This window comes from Falco peregrinus, chromosome 1, assembly GCF_023634155.1.
Source record: "Falco peregrinus isolate bFalPer1 chromosome 1, bFalPer1.pri, whole genome shotgun sequence".
Taxonomy (NCBI): domain Eukaryota; kingdom Metazoa; phylum Chordata; class Aves; order Falconiformes; family Falconidae; genus Falco; species Falco peregrinus.
Genome location: NC_073721.1, coordinates 24078378 through 24096688, shown reverse-complemented (window position 1 = coordinate 24096688; position 18311 = coordinate 24078378). Strand labels below are relative to the sequence as shown.

The following is an 18311-nucleotide window of genomic DNA, read 5'->3' as shown; positions in this document are numbered from 1 at the left end:
CTAGAACTGGAATATCCTCATTGTTAAGTGTGACTTGTCTCTAATGGTTATGTTTATCTTTTTAAAATAGTTCATGACTGCAGACAGAACACACACAAACCATTCATGGCTCCATGATTATATGGTTCAAATTCTGCTTCCTGAGGAGAGAGGAACTACAACTCCAGTCTGGGCTTTTTCTCCACTGTTTTTCTCTACATCAACAAAAATTATCTATACAGTTATCACAAACTCCTTCTTTTCTTCTGGGAACACCTCTTTTTCCTCAGCTGAGCCAATGACTAAATACAGTATCATAGCATTTCTAATGCTTCATTTTCTGACAGAATTTGTCTCTCTTCCTGCCATAACCATCTTACTTTGACAGGTACACCGAACCAATCAACATGTAAGGTGAACATAGTAACCCCTCCTCTGTTGGTACAGAATCAAATTACCCTTCTTTTCTCCCTCCCATCAGCATTGTCAGGCATGCCCATGACAAACCCTACTTATACATACATGAATAAGAAGAGACTATGGGATTGGAAGCACAGACCTCTGCCACTTACAGATTGCTGCTTCTCTCCTCCACTACAGACTTGTTCACAACTGGTGCAATGCATTTGCTCACACACCAGCCTGCCTTGTTCAGCTTGTGGTGCAGCCCATGCTAGCTGTCCACTGCTTACGGTACCCAGCTTAGCTAGACTTAGTAATTCTAATAGCTGGCAGCTCTTTTGCAGCTACCTGAGTTGCAATCACATCCATGACCACAATGTTACTGTAAATTTGAAAGGCCATCTGAACATTTTGCCTGTTAATTGTTTTGTAACTAGTGGGAAATTTTCTACCTTCAGGGCTATTGGAAGGAATTCAAGCCATAAAGCAGAGGGTAGCAGGACTCTGATCAGCTGCACACTAACTTCTAATCTAAAAGGCCTGTATTTTACTTCTGATGCTTTTCTTGATCCGTTGCCTTCTCAATATTGTTCTATTGTTAATTATAGCTCGTCATTTTTTTCTCAATAAAAAAACCCCACAAACAGATCAAGGGAAATGAAAAAAAAAAACAACAATGACTTTCAAAATGTATCTGAAAAGCCAAAACCTCTTTGGTTTCCTGAAATCTAGACAAAACTGCAGAGGCCATAGGAATAATTTTTGTTTCCAAGCAGTTTAATAACCAATCTGAGCCAGGAATTACTTTAATTCTTCTTTGAAAAAGTTTCCTTAGAGGTCAACTTATCTTGAACGGTCCTGCTATAATAAAATATTAATGGAGAAAAATCAATTTCCAGTATCACTGCCATGTCATGCTCCCAGAAATAGGTGCACCTACCATGGCTCAGGTTTAGTAACTTTGGTCCTGCTGTAGAGAGGCACCTCTTAACTTTGCCTGCCCCTTCTGCAAAGCAGAACAGCACATGTCGTCCTGAGAAAGCTCATATTGGTATCTGGCTATTTAACTGCATCAATGGTCCTTGCTTGCCTGTGTGTACTTCCTTTGCTAAGAAATGAGTCTCAGAAGTTGATCATAGAAATCTCCCTATAGTGAAGGTTTGTGTTTTCTCCCAGTCATGCAGTCCCTACAGGCATAGTTGCATTCCAGTCCATGTTTAAAAAATTACTAATGGAAAATACTTCCACACCCAGTGGCTAATTAGTTTCTCCCTCAGAAGTAAAATCGTGGCTTTGTTATGAATGCACTACCTTCTAACTGTTAGTTTTAAGGGCTGGCAGGAAGACCCAAGAAAGACGAGGGAGATCTTGTAGTACCTATAGTACTACTCTTATTATGCATTTGTCTGTTAGACCCTGCTTTTAAGTAACTGATAATTAGGGTTTAAAACACAGTTTTGTTTCCTGGTGATTCATGTCAGAAAATCTAGAGTATGACAAATGTATTAGTGATAATTCACTGAACTGCCTATAACTCCCAAGATTCCCTATAAGGTTCAGTGTTTCTGGCATCAAATGGCTGAAAATGAGAGGTCTTTCTTCAAAACTGCAAGATTAAATTAAAAAGAAGTATATTTTTCCAGTGAGGTGTTGCATTGCTGTTGCAGTTGTTCTAGTTAACATGTTCAGATTTTATTCCCCAGCCACAAGCATTTTTTACCTCACAAGCACACAACTCCATGAGATGGATTTTCATGGAAAAAAACCCCACAAATGTTATTAAGACTCTCTTTTAAAGCACAAAACTTAGTGATGCTGACAATTCCTACATGATTCCAAATGGAACTGCATATAGGTCACGGGTTGTAGGAAGTTTCTTGCTGGCACCTACGAGTTCAGAGGAATGTTGGGTAGGTGCCCTCCTCCCTGCCCCATCACCACCAAAAAGGAAAAAGATACAAATATGAACTGTGATGATGTCCTTGGAAGGAAACATAACAGGTTAGCAGGTAGGAAAGGGGCCACAGTGTTCTTCAGAAGGCTCCTCAGTTTGGATCGTGAGAGGCATTGTAGGTCATACATACTTCAATTTCGACGCAGTGGTTTGATCCACAGTTTAGGGCTGAACAATGACACACATTTTAGGAAAACACTGCTACTCTGTTCCTTCTCAGTCCCTCCCTGGACTCTGAGATGTTTAAAACCCATAATCTTACAGACTACATCGTCTAGATTTTGGCTCAGCTGCTTTTTCCAGCACGAAAGAAAGCATACTGAGCTCTGACAGTCCCTCAGTTGCCCATCTTACCTGAAAGAGGATCACTCCAACTGGGACATCTGGCAAGCTAAAAGTAGCAGCACAGTGTTGGGAGTGAGAAAGGCAATGCTGAGAAATTAAGTCATTTGGTTCCTGAGCACAGCTGGCTGCCTTCATGTCCCTGAGAGGGCTAGGACTTGGGATGGGGGGGTGGGGTATAAATTGCTTGTTTCAAACTGTCCTTATTAACTAGACATTTCATTTAAATTGTACTTAGCACCTGCCTCCAATTACCTGACTTCAAGGCCCATGCGTGACAGAAGCTGGAGCTCTGATTAAATCCATGCTTCGTACTAGCAAGCCATTAAGTCAAATCAAGGCTCGCTGCTCCTTTGAAGGAGATCATTTGTCTTCATTAAAAGTGGCCATCCATGATTGCCCTGACAGGAGCTTCTCCCTGTAAGATAATAAGGTCTGTTATTGTTGAGAGGTAAAATAATGTATAGCAGTCCCTTAGAGAGTGATTTGTATTTATTAATGTTCTCACAAATTACTGTACCCTGATTAACATGTGACTGTGAACAGGCAGTGGGGTGTGATGCTCATCATGGCCATTCACACCAGCCACTGTCTTTCCTCAGATCCTAGATAGTAACAGAATGTAAGGAAGCTGCCTCCTGCCCTTTAATGATGTCTTGGGTCTGTTAGGGTGTGATGGACAGAGACTTAGCCAGGTTGTAAAAACCTGGCTAATCACATCTCTGATCAGGTCCTAAACTTCAGTCCAGATACAGAAGACTACACAAAAGTCACTTTCTTTTTGAATAATATAATACTCCATATTCTCACCACTGTGAACCAGTATCTTATACTTCTCATCCACAGATTTTAAAGTGTTTTACAATGGACATCAAACTTCAGTGGTGGGGAAAGGGAAAATTCATAAACTGACTTTCTCATAGTCACCTGGGAAGCCAGGAGAAAAACAGGTGCAGAATTCAGGTCTTTTGCACCACTAGCCCTGCCATTTGACACACTGAAAACTGTACAAATCCCAGTGCACTTAACTTTTGTGACATGCAAAATCAAACTAGAACCAGTGTAACATGTTCTTCCACAATGATATCATAAGTAAACCACCTCCAGAGGTTCTGTGCATGGATGTCAGGAAGCATACAGGATATTTAGAAGCAAATAGCTGCAATACCTACTGCAGCGGGACTATTTGCTAGCCCATCTCTGGCTCCAGCCTTGGGTCTCTTGTCCCCCCTCCATGACATTCAGAGGTTCTAGTTTGGGACAACAGCCAGCTCTGGATAAAACAAGCTCATTCCATACCCTGGCCTTAAGGTTATTTTCAGCATGCTGCTACGCCAGTTCACTTTCTGAGGGAAAACTGTGGCAGACAAACACTTCTTAGCACCCAGATGAGAAAACAGGAATGAGTCTGAATAGCTGTTTTCATCTGTACTATCAAACTTCAGCAGTTCAGTAGAGTTCAAAAGGGGACGTTTGATTCAGACCACTATAAATAAAGGAGATACAGTGTGGGGAGAAGTTGAAAGAAGGCAGAACTTTAGAGCAAACTCAAAAGGGATTTTCCATTGAAGTTTTAGGGTGTAGCCAGTTCCAGTTGTTTCTACTATATTTCCAAGTCAGAGCAGTCTATGATCATGTTACCAGTTCTCTCCAAATCCACCACCAAACTGAGCTGTTAATATAGTGACAGAAGCTTGCAAGAGCCCTGGATTTATGTTCTGAGCGCTCTAAAGCAGAGATGGGAACTTTCCAAGCAGACAACCTTCATAGCCAGTTATGGAGGCAAGGTCTGTTAGGTAACTGCAACTGAGCAGAGGCCGGTATCCTCCAAATGAGCACAGTCAGTAACACTGCAGAGCATGTGAGAATTCTGGTCATGCAAAATGCATCCCCAGTCTTATAGCAGGACTTACCCTGCTGTGGAACATGACTTTCAAGGGGACACATCACATGCCCTTCTGTAAGATATTCTTTTGGTCTGTAATAGAAAAAAGCACTTCACTGCCAGCACAATATCATTTAGTACACCTCAGCAGTATCTCTACAACTGAGAGATGCCCAGAAAAAGAGAAGTTGCAGTAGCCTGCAGGCTGGATAAACTGCTCTTGCAGGCTGAAGATCCATCTTGTTCTAAACTTTGGATGTCTTTTTGGCAACTCTTCTCAACTCTTTAAATACACACTTAAACAGTCATTTGTTTAGAATTGATTTGCTAGTGACATTAGCCAGATGAAGCAGCAGAGCATGTGATCTTAAAATTCTTCAAATGTCTCTTTAAAACCCTCTTCCATAAAGATCTCTACAAAACATTGGGCGATATTTAGACAGCTGAAATGTCCTTGCACTTGTTTTAAGTATCCCACTGTCAGTTCACAGTCAGTTTGCCAAAGACATCCCTTCTGAGTATGACTAAATCATTAAGCCTAGCAGCTCAGCTTTTATTTTTTATGATAAAGTTGGCTTTCACACTGGCCACAAAAGCAGCCAGCGCTATTACACAGATCCTTATTGCTTAACTCTCACCTTGCACATCTTTCCTTGTGTTTCACTTAAATCTTGCTTCACAAGTGATATTTACATGACATATAGAACAACTTGCAGTGTTTTCAGAGAAAGAGTTTCATTGCTATCTACTGACTTCAACAAATTAACACCTGGAAAGTATTCAGGAGGGGAGAAATCTCATTTCATAATTTCAATATTTAAATTAGTTAGTTTTTACTTGATAATTTATATTAATTTAATCCATCTTATGCAGCACATATACATGTCTAGGTGAATAGATATGTGAAATAATTTAGAAGTGTTGTCTTATAGGGTATGTTTATTGCTCCATGGTGAAATTTTCTATATTTCTCTTTCTCTGGGAATTTCTGAAATGAAACTTAAGTATCACCCAGGGATCTAGGCTACCGAGCCCAGTTTTATCACAAATCACATATGTGAACATTCTTCTACTCTACATGTTAGCATTAGAAGTTATATGGGAAGGCATATCTGAAAGTACATAATGAAAAGAATACAGACCTCATCTTCATACTGTATTTTACTCTGCCATCAGATCTCTTCGACCCAAGATAGTCAAACAACTGACATGTCAGCAAGAAGAGAGCAAAGTCTGACTCGCATGTGGCTTGTTGGTGCCTTACCGAGAGCAAGCTTTCTGGTCTCAGAGGCTGCCTGGCTTCCTCATGATTCCTCACATGCAAAGTAAAGCCTGTCGTCTCTCTTAATGTGTGGCTGGGAACATCAGCCACTTATCAGAAGCAGGGTGATCTGGCAGAGGCATGTTCCTTGGGATGTAACAACCAGGTGGCTTTGACCGTGCCTGTGCTATTAAAAATGGGGTAGTGCTGTGTATCCTGTGAGTCCCTCTACACCACAGAATTCTGGATTTCTCTGGTCTGACCTTGAAGTCTTTAATTAGTCCATTACACCAACCCTCTGTCATTTCCTCTCAGCCCAGGAATCCTTTGGTATCCTGCCCTGTTATCTCCAAGGCAAATATGACTAAGGGTCTTGATGATTAGATAAATAGTGCAGAAAACAGATGTGAGGGGCTGCAAAGTGTATACATTATGAATAGTATTGCAATAACATCTTTAATCCCTTAATGAGGGCACTTTGTCGGGGTAAGGGAAGATAGACAGGCTGCGGGATTTTGCTGCTGTATACAGAAGCCCAAAGAATGCTCTTAAACTAACAAACTTAACCAACATCATGACACATTCTTACTTCTTATCTTGGTACTCTGTGAAACTTGCACTGATTCACACATGTTTTCAGAAATGCCATTTTTATTTTTATGCAAGGGTCCTCTTTCTTATTTTAATATATTTGACTGTGACTTTAACAACAACATACAGGGAGAGCTGTGAATTGGAAGACAGTTGAAAACAGCTGACGTTACACACCTTTGTGGTTTTGAGCAATACTTTTCATGATCTGCTCACAGAAGTTTCTGTGAACTGGCCTGGTTCTGTGTCTGGAAAGCCCTCGTGCTGTAGATTTGCCTGAGAAAGTTTGCGCGTGCTCAATAACCAAGAAAGTACAGTCTAAGGAGCTAAAGGCCTGACACTGCACTACTTTCCAGAGCTCTGGGGGATGCCTGCTAATCCTGTAACACATCTAGGCCCTTCTGGGGGACAGGCCAGATTCCTGTCCGTGATCAGAAGTAGCATGCAAGAAGCTTGTCTTGTGGTATTATGGCATTTCTGCCTCCAGACCCAGATGAAAACCAGACATGAAACAACATCTTATTCCAATAGCTGAGACACTCCAAAGGTTTGGATTATATTTGGTACTAAAATGGTGGGAGGAAAGTGGGGAGAGGGGAAGAGGGTTGGCACAAACAATTTTTCTCTGTTCCCACCTAGACCTGGGTTTTGGTAATACGTTTGCTTTCTTTTTTTCTTCTCTCCTCTTACACCCAACATGTATAACAGAATTTAGCACTACTAATGCCTATGGCTGTTAGCCCATAGTCACTCATCCCTGGTGTCATCTGACAAATCAGCAGTTACACCCTGATACACTCAGTTACACCTTACAGGAGGCAGCAGCCTGATACTTGACATGCTACTGGATCAAAGAAGCAAAAAAAAGTTGGAATAAAGAAGTAAAGGTAGCATTTTGTGTACCAAGCCAGTGTACTGATCTACAATTGTTCAGAACAGTGGAGATGAAGAAAGCACTTAACGTTCCTTGAACTCTCAACACAGAGTTATCATTAGCCTTCTCCTTACAAGTGTAAAAGGACAGGCATGGAAAAGATGAAGAGTTCTGCCTCCTCAATACATTGACAAGCATGAAGGACCTGGCACAAGAAAAAGCAACTTGGAAAAAAAACAAACAGTTGGTAAAGTTTAATATGATTTTAGTATAAAAGAGAAGAATACACAGCCACTGTTTCCCCTTCAAGCAACAGTCTGCTTCCAGCCCTGACCTTTACAGCTTTGTGCCATACCATTCTCAAGATACACTGCAACCTGCCAATACTAATCTTATGTGGAGAGGGTAGGGTGAAAATTGGGAAAATATCTAAAAGAGCTGTCTGGCTGTCTCCCTAGATCACAACCAAACCATCTTAATCTGAACGTGTGAACACAGGCCTGGTAGGGGGCATCCAGACCATCAAAGCCAGTCCTCCACAGCTGTAGACAACCAAGGAACAACTGAGCTGGCAGATATATGCAGGCTCTTTTGCAAGATTTCCAGGACTTCCAGCATCTGGTTGGGCTGGAAAACCCCAGCCTGTGCTGTGGAGCATTAACACAGTACTTCCATTTCAGACTCCAGCTGGAACTACAGGCCATAGAGACAATCATGAAAAAAGAATCACTATTAACAAAAAAGGGACCCTTTGAATCAAGCCTTTCCAAGCTGCCAAGATGAGCCACAGAATCCATTTGAGCAGACAGTGTTTCAAGCAGAACAGAACTGGAAAGACTAGAGTCTAGACCCATTTGGGTGAAAGGCTGGCAGTTAAGTGTATTGCTGTGTCATGGCACTATCAAATATGGATGGGCACTGACATCTCAGTATGAAAAGGTTTCTGGAATCTCTGCTGTATGTATTATTCTGTCTGCTATCAGAACAATTATTTGATTGCACTGTGCAGACTGTCTCCCATCAGGATTGGGACTTCATTGTAATGGGTGCTGTGCAGTCCCTGACTTCTAAAATTACTAGAAGAAACATCATAAGAGATCTGATTTTACAGAATTTTGCACTGGAGATATATCTAATACCAAAACCCTGGTTTCAAACACTTACTAAGTTTATAGTAAAATTATCTCCCACTTTCTTTGATTCTAAGAACAAACAAAACCAAAAGAAATCTAGAAAAACCAACAGTATTTCACTGACATTCGAGCAGGTGACCTCGCTCAGCAGAACCCTTCTTGTTGCTATCAGAGATTGCCAGTCAGTACTCTTAAGTACTCTTAGACACTGCAACCCTTTCTTGTGAAGGTTTCAATTTCTCCACTCCCTATTTTCCCAGGCATATAGTCTTCAGAGGTGAATTACTATAAATCTTAAACCTCCTAAGTTCAAATCAGAGATTTCAACCATACCCGTATTCCATTAGCAACTTAGTGAACTCAAGGGAAGTTGCAAGTCCTCTTAGCACTGTCCAGATCAGAAAGAGAAACGAAAAAACAGTCCAGCCATTTATACTATTCTACATATCATGAAAAATAATCAACTTATAAGGACTTCCCACATGTTATATATAGTCAGTGGCTGCTCTGAGTGGTGCCTGATCATATATTATTTAACCACAGGTTTGGGGGTTTTTTGCTATGCTGAATCCATACAGCATGTGAATCCAAAATGTAATTGTAAAAAAGTCACTTTTTATTCTACTGAAAAGGGAATTTACTAATCTCAGAGTAGGAGATTTTTACCTTACTTACCTGTGGTATTCAAAAATTACCCTTTGGTCTTCCTCCAATTTGTTTCAAATGGCATGAGGGAATAAACAGGATTAGCCAGTCAGCCCCATTTCACTGCTTTGATCAGTCTGTAAATGAACTTCGAGACAGCTAATCATTCTCCAAGTGGGGAAGCTCAGCATCACCAGTGATGAATGCCTATATATTGTGACAAGGTCTATTTCCATCTGCACTGAGATTTCCTAACAGCACACATGTGGCAACTTGTGCAGTGCTGCATAATGAATTGGATTGGAGAAACTGAAAAGCTTTTCATTCCTTCTATATACAGAGTGGGCACAACGCCAGATCTGGGATAAGAAAGGTGCCAAGTTTCCAGTTGTCATGAGTCACTACTGGTAAAAAAGAAAATGTGTATGTATATGTGTGCATCTATATAAAACATACTCTGCACTTTCTCACTTTCATTCAAAGTAGCCAAATTCAAGACAGTTAATTCCTGTCTAAATTTTGAGGGGGGAGAAGGGGGAAGTCTCTTCCTTCCCAGTCAGTTTCGTATTCCACAGAAGGGGGTCAATAGCACCTGTTTCCAAATCCTACCAAGCAGCCACATAATAATGCACATTGTCTACAATTTCATGGGACTCATCTGATAAATATACACCTAATACATCTGATAAAATTAATGGAAAACAATGATTGCAGCATGATTAATAATAAAGGTAAATTTAAGTCCAGTCACACTCACTTTTGCTTTTGTAGATAAATACATGGATAATTTCCTGTATTAAAGCCTAAAGTCACTTCCTCTTCAAATCGTTTGGGCATATCCATATAGTAAGTCTACTCTATGATGAGGGAGCAACTTTAGCACCACATTAATCCTCAGCATGGGCCCAAGTATGCTTGGGTAAGTTACTCACTATATTCTGCCTAGAAACACATCATCACTGTTTGCTAAAGGATAATGGAGCAGGTAGGCAGCCCAGGTTTGACCTGGATTGTGTCTATGTCACACTGAACTGAACTACAAGCACCCTAGGTCCTAGCGGTGTGTGTAATGTAGCCAGGTCAAGGAGCTTGCTGTGCTTTAACTTGCTTTTTTGCCTGCATTTTGTCAGGCAGTCTAGCAGTAGCCTGTGATGTTTACACCATAACATGCAGCTACCACCATGCAAGCCTGTGCTTCTACATGATGCAGTGTGATATGCTTACATAGGCTGATATTGGACTGTACTTTGGCTATGAAGACTATCACTCTTGCTCAAATGTTGCTAGCTTGGGGTATCTGTATAGAAGAGTGGGATAGTACTGCACAAGATAACTACACATTTTAAGACATTCTGAGTTTCACATCTGTAAAGCCTTGAAATTCTTTGTCTATTTGGGACATTAAATATTATTAAGTGATTAATTTAATCTAAATTTACATGCTGTAGCAGAACTCAGAACTTTAATATCAAGTTCAGTTGTAGAAATATCCATTTAGGCTCTGTGAAAATGATAACCACACCAAGGTCAGGGGAGTTCCACCTGGTTTATGCCACTGTGTGATAAGCATTAATTAAACTGCATGCAGATCTGGCAGCATCACACAGCAGTTACCTTTAAAACTGACAGCAATTTAATGGATCACTTGGATCGCTACTTGAAAATAGCGTGTCTCTCTGAATGTTTTGACTCAGTAGCAGTACAATGATTCTCTCAGATTAAAGAGAATAAATATTTCCCGTTATTTCTGGCTGATAGTATCTCTTGAAGAACTGTAGTAAAATAAACTTGAAAACTATGTGACAAAATACAGAGAAGGTGTTTACTGAGCAAAGAAAGGGGCACAAAACAAAGCAACCAGTGATTTTCAGCAACATACACAACTCTAATAGCTGCAAAGCATCAACATAAACAAATAAACCCTGTTCTTTGTGAATTCAGAATGGAGCTCTAATTATACCACACCAATGAAGTCCATGACATTGTTGGAAACATAGTCCAAAGATAAAAAATGTTTTGCAGTTATATTTTTTTACACTATAACCTTTGCCGGGGGTGGGGTGGGGGGTGGGGGGGGTGGGGCGGTGGGAGAAAAAAAAGAAAGGACAAAGAAAAATGCTTCTAAGTAGGGTGAGATGAGGAGGAGGAAGAGGAGTGGATGGGTGGGACCCCAGACTGAGTGTCTCTTCCCTTTAGAATTTGTTTCACATGTCAGCGCTTGACAAGCCAGTGGTATTGTTCAGGGCAGACCTTATTAATTACTGTTCAGTAGGTGCCAGATGATAGCACCCACAACTGCAACTGTCATTGCGCCACCAATCATCCCATTCCATACACTTGCCAAAGCAGCAGCCTTTCAATGAAAAAAGCAAGTACAAGCAATGAGCAGACATCTGTGATGACCTACAGGGGCTGCCCTGTGGATCTGCTTCTCTTTGGATTCTCCACCTTCTGATTTTCAGTGCCCTAAGAAGAGCAGCCCCTCTTACCCGACTTTGTTCGTTAAACTAATGGATCTTGTTCTCATCAGGAATGCCATACTCTGATGACTGGCTGGTTTGGCATGATAAGCTTTCATTCACATAAACCTGTACTGCTTGTATAGCAAATATTCTTCCACAACACTGGAATCTAGAGGAGGAAGCCAAAGCAAATGGAAACTCTACATGCTATTGTTGAGTGATGGTTTCCAACTTTTTGGCTGTGTAACTGGGATGTTTATTTTTAGAAATGAAAATATTGACTCTATCCTGCCCCCCTCCCCTAAACAGATGGAACAAGAAGTCACGCCAACTTATATTGATGAAAAGCATGTTCCAATACTTTGGGGATAAAGCTCAGGAACAGTTTATACAAAGGAAAATATTAGTCTTGTGTTTTCTGGCCAAGTCAGTGGCAGCTTGGGTTATCTGCAGCAAACATGCCAGTTAGATATGGCCAGAGAAATGTCAGGCTTTTCCAGCCTGCTAACTCATAAACATAATTCTGGTCAGTAATACTGATTTTTCATTTGTTTATGCCAGGATCTCATTGCTTAGCCCTTCTGCCTTCCACAGCAAACAGTTTCTGGCAGTGTGTTACAATATAATTCCAGGATCAAGCCTAAAGGTGATACCTGCTCCAAGCCAGCCTTCCACACTGGAGTCTAACCAGACCTTATGAGCAAACATTATCATGACCTTGTTCAGAATGCTAGAGGAAATGTTCAAAAACAACCTGGAAACTGCAGCAGATGCTGCTGATTTTTTTGTGGTAATTTTTGTCTTTCTAGTTTCAGGAACGAATCTAATACAATATACTAATGAGGGCTCTGCGGCTTGGGTTTTGTGAGGATAGGCGTTTTGGAGATAAAGCACAGAATCATATGGTTGTGACTGCAGGGAGATTCCAGTTTTTGAATTCTTAACCAAACTCTGGTTATTTAGAGGTTTACCCATTACTTGCAGACCAGATGGGATGAGGAATTAATTTGCATTGCCTGAAAGCTCATACGCTGGGAACTTTGTTGTATTCACCTTTTTTATTGCTAAGTTGTTCTTCCAGTTCTTGGCATGCTTTTCTGCTGTGTTCCAGGAACAATAAGAAAGTTCTCCCATTGCATACTCAACGAATGAAAGTTTCCATGCTTGTAACCCAATCCCATAAAGCTCAGAAAAAGTCAAGCTGGTGTGGCCAATGATTTCCTTGAAATTTACAGAGTGCTACTTTGGTTCTGGTAAGCAGCTTCTCAAAAACAAATGTATTGTTTACTGATGATGATGAACAACATCATAATCAAGTTTGTTCTTTGTCATAAGACACACACATGCTACTGCTGAAGCCTGTTTTTACTCTGCCTAACACACCACCATGTCCAGAATCTTCTGTTGCTGAAACAGGACTGTGGGATAGACTTTTTTTTCCAAGCAATACTGTTTCATGCAATACAATTAGTCTCTCATAATGATGGACCCATGCCCAAGAGGGCAAAGGATGAAGAACAGTTTGCCAGTGCTACCCCATTACAGCCCACACCCTGAACACAATCCGATTTAGAGCTCCTCGAGTCTTTGCTTCATTTCTAATTTGATAAGAAAAAACTTAAACTTTCAGCTGGAACTTACTTCTCTTTCCGGACCCTTTTGTTCTGGCATAATTTTGATTTGCTTCAGAAGCATGCACAATCCCTTTCACACACTGCGGGGGGCAGGGGTGGGGTGGGGTTGGGGTGCGGGGTGCAGTGGACAGTTACAGGACCCACCTGCTGTGGCTGTCCAGATAAATTTTAAAAATAGTTTTGCATCTCCTCAGTGTTTACTAGATTGCCCTGGTCCTCTGTGTATATGAACTTGAGCTTTACACTGAGATCAACATGCAAAATGGTTTAAAACCACAGGGATTTCACTAGTCTCCATAGAAAAGGAGGGCTGATCTGTTAAAAAAATTATTCCTTCTCTTCTTTTGTATTGAAAAGGGTTTTTTTTTAAAATCTGCTCATAGGAAAAAAGCAGACCACGAGCAAGCTGTCCAAGTGGATAGACCAGAAATAGTTCTGGCTTGTAAACACAAGAAGACACATAACTCATCTTGAGGGGACATTATGCCAAGAGAAATGTGTTGAAAAACAAAGCAGAGTCACTGGGCTTTTATGGAGACAGACCATACCTCCTAATAAGCACAACCTGTAAAATCTATGAGGATTGCAGACCCCACATTGAAACAATAAAGGAGATTTCATTTATTTCCTCTGAAGAGAGAATTATTACTTACCTCAGAAACATATAAAGAAAAAAATGTCAAGACATTTTAAGCAGGAACACAGAAATGCTAATAGCATCATAGCACTGGATGGAGGACGGAAGCACAGTAAGTAAGGCTTCCCCCCACCTTTAACTTATTAAAACTATCTAAACAATGGCAAGGTAACCTTGATTTTTTTTTATTATTATCAAGGACTTGATTTTTCCTATCATGCTAGTGGAGTATGAAAATTTAAAACCCGGTAAGAGGAGGAAAAGAAAGTTCATTAAGAAGGAATAGGAAGTGGGCTATGGAATCAGAGTAGCAGGGCGTAAATTAGGAGGGATTCTGAAATATTTCTGTGACTGACCTATTTCCTAATACATACAAACCATTTGAAATTAACAATCACCTCCACTCCAGCCAAAGGCTAAAGCAGTAGTAGAGTGCTCAGGTTTTTAGCTCTTCAGAGAGGACCAAACAACATGTTCTGCCAGTCTTTTGGCTTCTACTTGAGAATTATTTTTTGGTATTTATTATCCTGCAGTGCTGAAGTGATACACAATGTCTGTCTCTTCTGAGGGCAACACAGTCCACTTATGTTTAACTCTCATTCCAGTAAGAACAAACACAAATCTTTCCAACGCTGCTAAAGAATATAAATGTGCATCCCTCGAGGAGCCCAAACCTAACCTTTTTCTTAATCTTTTATTTTGTAATGCAGTAACAAAGAAAGGTGGTACTGACTAAATGTTAGTTTGCCAATTATCCAGCTCTATCCACGTATCACGTTCTTACAGCCCAGTTGAAATGCTTTCATTAGTCTACCAAATACTTTGTATCCATATATGTACATTGTACTAAGCTTTTGAAGTCTTTTCTATCTTTAAAAATGAAAATTAAAAAAATACATACAGGTAAGTATATTTGAGAGTTTCATACTTATTTTTAAATGAACTTTTAAAAAAATGAAAAATGTAAAAAAATGAGAGTTGCTAGGAAAATCAAGAAAAAACACGGAAAATATGAACTAGAATTTGACAAGCTTTTCAAACAGCATGATGCAGCTTTTCTCTCATTAAAGTGCATGTTGTTACGGTACTGTTTTACGATCTGACACAACTGTAGGATTCACCACTTAGGCATTCTTCAACCTGCGTGGTGAAATATCACAGCAAGGAAACAGACAGATACTGGCTGCCCAATATGCCAGTGGTGCCTTGCTCCAGTTCACACTTAGCTGTTTAACTCTCTTTAGGAAGCACAGTTTTGACCCTACTCCTCCCTTCATATTATTGTGCAGCTTAACAGATTCTGCTGAGTATCAGACAGGAGAACAGAAACCACATTTTTAGACATGTACCTCAATTTGCATCATGTAGGAAGTCTGATCACCTAATTCAGGTCTGTAATTCTATTTTATGACCTGGCATCTAAGTTAGGCATTGTAACCCTGAGTCTTAGCTCCATCATGCTTGGGATGCAGCTCACAGTGTCAGTTCTCTGTACAAACGCAATTTGTACAGTATTACATAGCATTACCATATTACCTAATTTCATGTCAAAGAACAAAAGTATTAAAAATTGAGAGATGGCAATGCTGCAGGGGAATGGAGCTGTACAAATGCCTTCAAAAGGTGACAACAGTACTGAAAAATGACCAGCATGTAAGGTATATGCTGGCAGATCATAAGGGGGACTTGTTTATCCAGTGTCCCTGCTTTGCATTTCTCCCCATCTCCTAGTACTTCCATTCACTGCTTTTAGTACAAAGTTCAATAACATCTACTGGAAATCTTTGTCGTGGTTGTTCTACTGGTGTTCAAAAGTACTTTCTATTCTTGTCAAATGGTTTACGTAACTGAAGGCAGCCAGACATTCAGGTGGTAGAATATAACATACTCCTGTCATGGCTTCCTTTTTCATGCTCCATCCTCCTAGCTTTGTTTTGCAAGTACTGACCTGTTTCACTTGCAACTGGATTTCCTTCTTTATAAGCTATGGCTAACACATGTTCTTCTCCAGCTGGGAAGTGGACACATCTTTGCTAATGTCACTCAGACGCTGGCTTACTCCTACATGAAGTTCTTTTGGATATTTTCCAAAGCAACATGGTTATCATCATCTCATGTTGCCTCCTACAAAGTCCTGGGTAGGTCCTCTGCAAAATATAAACAGCTCCACTGACCTCAGTGAACTGATACATACTCAGCCAGAAGAAATTGATAGCTGTTACCCCATGCCTCACGCACCTTCTCACTTTTCCCTGTAAGACACTGTTTGGTATATCCAGTCCATATATGGGATGAAAACTGAAAAAGCATGGTTTTGCTTACTTAGTCTAGAAAAGTGGAGCATTACACGAAAGAAAATATAAATAAATAAATCAAAGATACAGAGGAGAAGAAAATTAACCTGCCATCCTTCCATCCTTTCACCCTGCTCCGTGAAATGTGGACTTGGGCTGTCAATGAAATTCAATGGCTTGTGCCATAAATCTAAAGACAGATTATTGTATGCAATGCATAGTCAGATGGAGCACTCATTGCTGCGCAGGACGCAGAGCTAAGAACTGAGACAGGGGTTTTAAAAGGCTAGACATAACCACAGTGATGTGGTCTGAGAAAAAGAGGATAATAAAATTTCATGCTTCGGGACATGAACTGATTATTTTCTGAACCCTGCAGGCTACCACACCCTCTAACAGCACCCAGCCTTCTGCTGAATGCTTTACATCGGTTCCAGTCTGATTTTCCAAGGCCATAGTTGAAGAGAAGGCACTAATATACAAAGGAAGAGGAGAATATACTGTGGTTTGCCTTGGCATCCTCTTCTCCCAGTCCTGAGGATAAACCAGGTATGATATTCTAAAGGTTGTTCGTATTTCCTTCCATGAAGCAACTTGGCTGAAAAACAACAGCACTGAGAGAGGGGAAATCTCAAAATATGTGCAAGTGTAACTAACTTTTTTCTAATTTTATTTTTCTTACCAATGTGAAATTTTATTTTGAAAGTTATATTCTATGTACAAAGTGCAGGCATTTTAAAAGATCAAAGTGAAGCAATGTTTCTAAACTACTGAAACAACATTTCAAGAAATCAAATTCTATTTTTTTCTAATTCAACTTGCCATTTTCTAGATTTCACTTTTTCATTCCAGTAAGATGAGAAAATATTAGGAAACACCCAATTTTCTTGTAGAATAGAAGAACAAAATTTACGTTACATTTATGTACTTGGGAGAACACAAGTATAGCTACTCCCTATTATCTACTGAGATATAAGGGAACAGGGTGAAGGCTTCAGTCTCAGCTTCTCAGCTACCAGCAGATCAGACTGTCATACAGGGAGATGGAAGTAAAACAAGTGTAACACATTCTGCACCAACAGATGCAACAGTGCTCCTGGATTTCAGTAGGATTCATGAAAATCAGTATTTTTGTGAAAGAATGGAATAAAAAAAAATCTTAAGTTCAATATAGACTGAAGAATATTGACTTTGAATCAGTCCTAGAAAGATGGAAGCATCCCTGCTGATGGTCTTGACTCACAAACATACAGACAGATAAAAATAAGAGCCAGAGTTGTCCAATTTGTTTCTCAGACATGTACCATATGGACAGCTAAGCTGACAGAAATTCGTGTCCTGAACCACTACAAATTATAGCTTGGTATAGCAAGGAAACCAACAGAGATTTTGGGATTCCTCAGTATATCACACTAGCCTGCGATAATACAGCATGTTTCAGGATCAGCTAAGCTACTTACATAGTGGTGTAAGGACTCTCCAAGGGGTAAGGAATCTCCAAGGGATAGAACTGAAGTAGAGAGAAGCAGGTAAATCTCTGTAGCCTATGTCTATAAGTCAGAACACCATGTACTTTGCTATAGGTCACTAAGAAGGATCTGGTAGACTGTGACACAAAATCTGCTCATCTAGGTACCAACTCATTGCTTTACAAAGTCAACTTCCTTCTTTTGACCTTAAAATAACAGTTTCATCCAACCGCCCCGCTCATTTCCTGTGGAAAAAAAACTAAAAAAAACCCCACCAAAACAAAACCACAACAGAAAAAAATATCTCTAAGTCTATATAACTGCTAAAGGAGATAAGAGTAGTAAGAGATTTTTTGTTAAGAACTGGACTGTCATAAAGATGCTAGCTGCTGACATGCAATGTCAGAGTAAGGCTTGCAGGCTTTTCCATGGCAAGCATTAGTAAGCACCAGAGAAACAAAAGGATTTTGTTTTCAATATTTGGATTATTTCTCAGGTTCTGTTCTGAATCACTTTGAACTTCAGAGGCAACAACCTCTTGCTAGGTTTCAGCTGTGATCAAAACAAACTAAACGGGACATTGTGAGCAGTTTTCTTTTCAAAGCATTTGAAGGTTTTACACCACGAATTTGATTCTGCTTAAGTAAAACTAGTAAAACACTAGAACATCTTGTAAAAGTTGCAGAGACGAGAAGACTCTCGTTCGGTCTCACATTCCTCCTGCACTGCCCTCCAAGTTCCTAATTGTG

General features: G+C 40.1%; 1 protein-coding gene across 1 annotated transcript in view; it reads right to left on the bottom strand.

Moving 5' to 3' along the window:
• MAPK8 (mitogen-activated protein kinase 8) overlaps nucleotides 1-17684 on the bottom strand; it is a 167056-nt gene extending 149372 nt beyond the window's left edge. Inside the window, exon 1 of the mRNA XM_055793569.1 lies at nucleotides 17554-17684. The gene's annotated coding sequence lies outside the window, so the exon portion shown is untranslated. The remainder of the gene's footprint in view (nucleotides 1-17553) is intronic.
• Nucleotides 17685-18311: the final 627 nt, after the last annotated feature.